This window comes from Tupaia chinensis, unplaced genomic scaffold (assembly GCF_000334495.1).
Source record: "Tupaia chinensis unplaced genomic scaffold, TupChi_1.0 Scaffold000407_1, whole genome shotgun sequence".
Taxonomy (NCBI): Eukaryota; Metazoa; Chordata; class Mammalia; order Scandentia; family Tupaiidae; genus Tupaia; species Tupaia belangeri.
In genome coordinates, this window is record NW_006159909.1 from 320,172 (window position 1) to 328,407 (window position 8,236).

Genomic DNA, 8,236 nt, shown 5'->3' on the forward strand with positions numbered 1-8,236 from the left:
ACTGTGAATCTGTAAGGCCCTTGCCAAGCCCCTAGTCCTGTCTGTTTCTTGAGCATTCAGAACAGAGAAGGAGGGTGCAGAAACTGTTAATATTGCTCACGGTCTTGCAAAGAGGTGAAATCTAGATGGGTCTTGGAGGGTCGTCAGAGCAAGGGATAGGGCCCAGGGGAGGGAAACTAAACACATTGTAATGGAAGGGTCAGCTGGCATGCCAGCATGGAGGTACGAAGACCATGGAGTGCCTGGAGAAGGGCGGAAATCCTGTGGGGCTCTAAGGTTTTACCCAGACTGAGGTGGAGCTTCACCTTTGGACCACGTGGGGAACCAGTGAAGCTTTTTTAATGGGACAGAGGCCTCCTTCTGAGCAGGAATAGGCTTTTTGCATCCCAGTCCCCCTGGACTGAGGAACACCAATGCCTACATGTGAGTCAGGCGAATGTTTCACCCCTCTTAGGTCAGAACTGCAAAGAATGCAGCTGCTCAGCTGGGATTTCTTGCCCTGGAGGTGCCCAGGTAGGAGAGATCTGGAGGGGACAGCGAAGGAATGGCTGCTCAAATTTGAACGGTCTAGAACACTGCATGGGCTGTGCGTGTGTGTGTGTGTGTGTGGGGGGGAGAATAAGTATGTACGAGCAGGGGGTGCGTGAGGGAGTGTGCACACAGGTCCACTCACTCACTCATTCATCCAGCAAGTGCCTGCGAATGCACAGGGATGAGCAAATGCCGACCCCACTCGCCCTCATGGAGCGTGCAAGCCAGTGGCTCTAGTGGAAGAGAAACAAGAAAACAAAACCAGACACCTTCCCTCCGTTGGGCTGTGACACAACTGGGTGGAGAGAGCCTGCTGGATGGGGTCGGGCAGCCTTCGAACAGGTGGTGCTTGAGCTGAGAGTGGACGCTGGGCCCTCACTGGGTCGGGGCCCCCCGAACTGCCCCCTCCCTAGCAGGCCTTTGGTTTCTTTTGGAGAGCGTTACCTCTTCCCCACTGAATGGATCATGGGCCCCCTCTCCCCTACCCTGCCATGGCGGGGACACGTGGCTCTCGCCCGGCCTGTAAGAATGTCCTTCCTTCGTCATTCTGCTCTTGGGTAGAATGACGAAGATGGCCAGAGTCCCCCGGCTACTGCCCACTTCACATTCCTGCCCAGATCCGGCTTGCCCTTCCTGCCCCTCGGCCCTCTGGGGCTGTTGGGTTCCTGCCAGGCCCAGGCCTGATTTCCCAGCCTTCTCATGGATTTCCTGAGCTCCTGTGGGTGTGTGGGTTCGGTTTTGGCGTTTAAAGGAGCAAGGCCAGAACAAGGTGCTGGGAGAGCAGATGAGGCTCGCGGGAATCCCCCCTTCCTCTACACGCGTCTGGAGCCAGCCACCGCCACACAGGGCACGCACACATGTGCGCACATGTGTACATATGCACATGCACACGTGTGCTACATGCACACATGCACACACACTCACTCAAGAGCCGGCCAGAGTGCCGAGCCCTGGCAGACCTCCCTGGGAGGAAATGCCAGGCGCGTTTCTTTAAGCCTCACTCAGGCTCCCTAGGGACTCCAGCCGCCCTGAACTTCCTCTGAGGCAGCGAGGCAGTGGCAGTGGTGCAGGCCTGGTTGGTCCTGGGCGGGCCTCCAGTGGGCCTGTGACTCAGGGCTCAGTCAGGCGGAGGCAGGAGGCAGGATGTCAGCACCATTCACTGGGCCACGAGGAATCTCACTCTTCTATTTATAGGCCCAACCTGGTGGGAGGAGGAGGCCCTGCAGCCAACAAGTCAAGAACCAGCGTGGAGGGAGGCATCACGCCGCCCCTCTGCCTGCCTGGGGGGAGTTCTCATCGCTCTCCCACTCAGCGGTCAGGGCTGGGACAGGCCAGGACAACGACCCATTAACTGAGCATTAGGAAGTGGTGGGCATGGGCTGACGTGGCCTTCTGTGAGCCCAGATCGTGAGCAGGATGGGCCTCCCCGACCCATCCTGGGGGAAAGATGTTAGGCCAGGGCAGTGCCCAGAGGCTGGCATCCTGAGGTCTGGCCCCAGCAGTCCCCTCCTCTTCCTGTGCTGGGGTCCCGGCCTGCTTCATCTGTCACAGACTGCTGCCCTGCACTGGCCGTCTGCCTCGTGGCAGCATGGTTACTTGCTTTCAGGAGCTAAGGTGTGACGTGAATAAAGACTGAGCCCCGTCCCCTAAATCCTCTCGTCTGGTCTCACTCCAGCTCTGCAACTTAAGCGCGTTGCACCGAGGCCAGCACGGAGATCTGGAGCAGTTCAGGTCCCTGCCTTGCTGTGAGAGGGTGCGATGTGTCCTGTGTGCGAATGATACCGTGTGAGCTACAGGGCCCTGTCCGAGGTGTCGTGGGGGGAACTGAGATGACCCTGACCGTCGTTAACTTGATGCCACCTCTGTAGGAGCACCCGTCCACACAGCCGGCCTTTGTCCTCGGCTGAGTTTACGTCTCTGCCTACCTTAGCGGATTCTTGTGTTTTGTACTCATGTTTGTCTCCTGCCCTGGACACAGTGGCCCTGGAGGTCAGATCAGGGAGGGGGTCTTGTTCCTGCTGTGACCCGGGCCCAGCCGAGGGGTCAGTAGAATCCACTGCCCCTCGGCCCCTCTCCGCCCCACTCCTCCCCACAGGCCCTCAGAGGCTCCCCATCCTCAGACTCTGCCTCTCCTGGCAGCAGCCCTTCCGGAGCTCTGCTGCGGGGCTGCACCCCAGCCAGGTACTCAAACATCCAGAGGGATGGTGCTTCCAGAGAGGCTGCCGGACCGGGGGCCGGGCTGGGTGCTCAGGTCTTTCTGGAGGGAGCCAGTTCCCTGACAGGAGACCCTTCCAAATGAGCCACCGTGGCCTTATAGAGGCACCAGTCAAGGCCACACGGGCATCGCAAACCTGCCCTTGCATCTGGAGAGTGCGGGAGGAGCCCTCCTGCCTTCCTGAGTGTTCCAGGGAGCAGCTTTCTCAGTCCTGAGCTCCTTCCTGAGGCTCAGACTTGACTGTTCTCCAGGGACAAGTTACCTGCCCTGCCCTGCCCTGTCTTGCCACCCTCATGGACCCTGAGGAAACCCGAAGCAAACATTAAGGCTTCCAAAGGGCTCAGCCAGTTGTCCCAAAGCCAGGGAGTGAGACAAGGAGGGAGTGGGCAAAGGGCATTAGTCAGCCCAAGATGGGGGTCTCACTGCCTTGAACCACAGAGCCCCACCCCACCCCGGCCTCTCCTGTAGTTTCTGTCTCATTCTCCTCTGCTCCCTCCTCCAGGAAGCCTCCCCAACCTCCGCAAAGTTCTCACCCTTCTCCCAGCCTCACACTCAACTACTCCTAGGGTGCTCTGCAAACCCCAGGGCCTTTCTGAGCCTTGTACAGTTTGTGAGTCTGACATCTCGGAATGAGAGCAGCTTTCAGAGCACAGGAGCGAATGTGCGAGGGCCGCTTCAGGAAGCCTCCCCTGAGTCAAAGCTCGTGTAAGGAGGAAGGGCAGCCCAAGGGGCAGAGCTGCTGGGGAGAGGGGAGGAGAAGCTTGAGCTTGTGGAAGGTTTGAAGCATGGGATCCCAGGTGTGGCAAAGGCCGTGGGAGGCTGCAGGAGCCGTGGCATCATCTCTGGGGCCTGGAGGAGGCTGAGCTTCCTTCTGAGTGCCAAACTGGGGCTAGTCAAGGTCTCAAGCAGGATGCTGTTTCAAAGCTGCCCCTGGCTATGGGGGTGGAGGGGCCGAAGTGACAGGTTGGCAGCAGGAAAGGCAGTTGGGCCATTGTGGTCTGGCCAGTAAGAGATGACAGGGACTGAGCTTGGGAGGGGCAACGGGGAGAGCTACAGCATGGCTTTGAGTGGCCTTGAAGCCATCCCCAAAGCCCACCCTCCTGGTGAGGATTGGGATGACCAGAGGGAGGGGAGGGAGAGGTCTCCCTGAGGCCAGAGTCCAGACCCAGAGAGAGCCCTCAGGGCGCCGGCTACGCCATCATTTTGTGTACTTAGCACAAGGCAAACGGGAGGGAAAGCCCGAGGACTTGGTATCTGACGTGGTAGCTGCTGCTGGCTCCTAACGACTGGCTTCCTGGGAGCCTGCGGCCCTCACGCGGAAGGAGCCGGGCTGGAGGGGCTCCCGTCCTGTGTGCAGTGTGTGGCCGACCCTGCGATGGCTACGCTGACCTCCCACCCAGAGACTCGAACACTAATATCCGTGGCACCTGGCCTGCTGAGGTCCAGGCCCTGCACTAGACACCAGGGTAGAGAGCCGGCAAAGGTAGTCAGAGGGTGTGATTTCAGGGGCCAGGGCGTGTGAGGCCCTGAGAGTACAAGAAGGAAATGAGCCCTGGAGGAGGCCGGCATGCGTGGAAGGACGAGCTGGAACCCTGGAACCATCGGACAGCCAGTCCAACCCCTGATTCTACAGATGGCTAAACGGAGGCCCGGACGGCTGCCTGAGGCCGACGGAAGGGCTCCAGGAGCAGCAGTGAACTCCGGGTGTCCCACGTCACTGGTTCTTTCTGACTGACACAGAGAAACTGGCCTCCCAGGCCCGCACACGCAGGAGTTCTCTAGAAGGGTTAAAGGCCCGGGCCGATGGTCTGTCCCCCTGGCAGAGCAGCAAAGTTCTGTACATAAAGCCGGATCCCACATGGCCAGCCGTGGTTCAAATCCTCACGCAGGAGGCTTGAAAAATATGCTGGGTGCATGTGTGTGCCCAAATCCCGATGAGACGGAGAAATGGAGAAAGACGATACCTCACGGAAGGGGTTTCTCTCTCTCTCCTCTTTCAACCATATGTGCACTTTGGCAATTAAAAAACTTTTTAATTTAAAATTTAAAATAGGATATTTTTTTAATGGGTCAGTCCACAGGGCTGTGGTGAAAGGGGGACTCTCCTACACTGTCAGTGGGAATGTAAATTGGTCCAGCCACCGTGGAGAACAATATGGACGATCGCGAAAGACCTACAGATAGAACCGCCATGTGACCCGGCAATCCCACGCCCAGGTATCTACCCAAAGGACAGGAGAACACGCCGTTGGAAAAGCGCCCGCACATCTAGGTTTATTGCGGCATTAGTCACGATCGCTAAGACATGGAACCAACCCAAATGCCCACCAACAGATGAATGGATTGAAAGTGTGGCTCATATACTCCATGGAATACTACTCAGCCATGAAAACTAGACCCTGGCATTTGATGGGAAGTGGACGAAGATGGAAGATTTATCGCTGAGTGAAGCAAGCCAGGCTATGAAACAGACATTGTATGTCTCCGCTTAACATAGACCGATTGGCCGCACTTGATGGTAGAGACTGCAAGATTGAAGGACGTAAAAGCATTGAAAATAGATATGGACCCTGGAGACACTGTGCTAGGAGGGGGGAGAGTGCAGGGAAGGAAATTAGGGAGAAATAGAGAAGTAAGACATTTGTGGGACACGGTAACAGTTTATTACCTGTTGATGATAACGTGTGTCTTATTCGCGAGTGGACTGGTCCGAGGTGTATTTCATGTTGGGTAAATTCTCTCTACAAGCTAAATGTTAGAAAGTGATTGAATGTATAATAATAATAATAATAGTATTTTTTTAAAGGCCCAGTTTATGGCCCGTAGTTAAGGTGGCTGGATCTCACATGGCCAACTGTGTGGTTCAAGTCCCAGGGGACCCAACAGCTTGAAAAATATGCCAGGCATGCGTGCGTGTGTGCCCAACATCCCAAAGGGAAGGAAAAATGGAGGAGAAGGGATTGTGGCATGTCTATACCCATAGGGAAGGGGTTGTTTTCTCCCTGTCTCTCTGCTTCCAGTGAGGGCTTGTGTCCTGGATTTGGGGTGGAGGGAGGAGTTCTGACAAAGACCTAGAAAAACCTTCTTCCCGAGTGGATCTGAGTGGATCCCTTCACCCCTAGAACCCACTCCTATCCGGACCAATGCCAAAGGGAGAGCTTCCTTGTGAAAATAGCCCAAAAGTGACCCACATAGGCCTGATAGCCTTGGAGGAATGGGGTGGGAGCATTTGGCCCCTGCCCACCCTCCCTGCAGGCTCCCTGCTCCCTCAGAGAAAGCCCCATTGAGGGAAGAGCCTTTGGGTGAGCTCAGAGCTACACCAAGTCCCTGCAGCCACTCCCACTCAGGGACTCTGGGGCTATCACTTAAAAAGCAACCTCCAAGATAACCTGATAGATTTTCTTCTCTGCCTGCACATAAGTCACCGACCCACATAGATACATGGTGGGGACAGGGCGTGGCAGGCACCAAGCTCCATATGCCACCTACTGGCCAAGGACCAGCTTAAAGGGCATGACGCCACCTGCCCACCTGGCTTGTGAACTGAGTTTAACCTGTGAAGTGGGTTTATGGTGGCTCATGAGCCCTCCAGGCCTTCTGACCATGTTCTTGGCCCAGACCCCTGCCATGGACACTCCCCAGCCCCTCCCACCTCCCCAGGTCTGTCCTGTCTCTGCTCATCAGTGGCATTACAAGCCCCCCATCCTGTGCCTCATTCAGCAGTTTCTTTCTGGATAAACCGTGGACAACTGTTTTGCAGAATCTTGGGAAAATTCTTTGAAAGACTTTTTAAGTTTCATTTAATTATGCTAGTGACACATGTTTCCTAAAGGGAGAAAAAATACCCCAGTTAAACCAAAAAAAAAAAACCCAAAATTAAATAAAGCAGCAGCAAATAGAAAGTGATTTCTACTCCCACTATCTAGAGATAATAACCTACTGCCCAAGTTTGGCATATATCTGATATAGAAGAAGATTGAGAACGTCTGTTAAAAATGTGTAGTATGAAAAAAACTATGCTGGCCACACTGCAATCCCTTCTCCATTCTCCTCTCAGGATTTTGGGCAGGCACACACATGCGTCCAGTGTGAGTTTGAAGCTGTCAGGTGCGGGACTCTAACCGCAGTCAGCCATGTGGGAGTCCATCATGCCATCTGCTGGTCCCTTCTTTTGGTTTTAATATAACCACCATCAGATCCTACCTAGACTACTCCAACACAAGCTTTTCTCACTTGGCAAATGAGTGATGAGCTAATTTCAGGGTCAAAAGACATCAGTTCCCAGCACCGTTCTCCGTGGCTATGTGGCATTGGCCTATGTGAATGTGCTGTATCTTTTAAACTCAATTGTTGGACAGTTATGTCGGTTCTAGTTTTCCAAAGCTGTGAACAATGTTGCCTTGTAAGTACTTGGTTGCCCACTTACCCAGCTATTTCGAGAGGATACATTCCTAGAGGTGAAATTGCTGGGTCAGAGGGTGTGCACATTTCTCAGGCGCGGGTGCATATTTGTGGCCCACTCCTAAATCCAGACCTCATTCTTTCATGCTCCGAATTCACCAGCCACTTTAGCATGCGCTCAAGGACGAATCAATTTAGGTGGTGAATCTGCTCTTTGTAATTCTCTGGGATACTTCTCTCCATTAATATGTATAACTGAACAAAAAGGACTCTGGTTTTCCGTTTTCTAATCACCCAGCATATTTCTCAGCCCAGTGTTCCCCGGCGTGACTGACTCTTCACGGTAGTTCTGGGGACTGGATTAAATGCTGTTTTTCCCTTCAAGGGTAGTAAATTCCTAGATGAATTAAAGACATTGTCATTTCCCCGAGCTTTAGTTTATTCATCTGTAAAAATGGAAATAGTATCAGTTCTTTGTGGGATTTTTTTTTTTTTTTTTACTTTATTTATTTATTTATTTATTTTTAGGTAGATTTTTGCTATTGGGTGTATGTGCTCCCTGGAGAGGCAGGGAGAGACAGAAAGCAAGAAATCACCCCCCCCCCAGGGGGAGATGGCCATGCTGTAATCCCTTCTCCTTCATTCTCCTCTTCGGATTTTGGGCATGGCACGCACACAGGCCCAGCATGAGCTTTAAGCCACCAGATCCGGGACTCGAACCGCAGTTGACTGCATGGGAGTCCAGTAACATCACTGCTACACCATCTGCTGGTCCTGCTCTGTGAGATTTTCATGTGAGTGTCTGACACTTGATAAAGCCTTACCACTTTAGCTTTTTGTTGTTGCCATTGTTGATTGCCAGAGGGTACATGTGTTTACCAGAAACAGAGAGACGGTGGGACCAGCAGATGGCATAATAGTTACATTGCTGGACTCCCACGTAGTCAACTGTGGTTCGAGTCCCGAACCCAGCAGCTTAAAACTCACACCAGACATGTGTGTGTGTATGTTTGTGTGTGTGCCTAAAACCCCTAGAGGGGAATGGAGGAGAAGGGATTGTGGTATGGCCATCCCCTCTGGGGGGGGGGG

The 8,236-nt window shown here is 53.9% G+C and overlaps 1 pseudogene; it reads left to right on the forward strand.

Annotated features, from left to right (window-relative positions):
* The first annotated feature begins 216 nt into the window (after window positions 1-216).
* Window positions 217-8,236, forward strand: part of LOC114008864 (brain protein I3-like) — a 47,342-nt pseudogene continuing 39,322 nt past the window's right edge.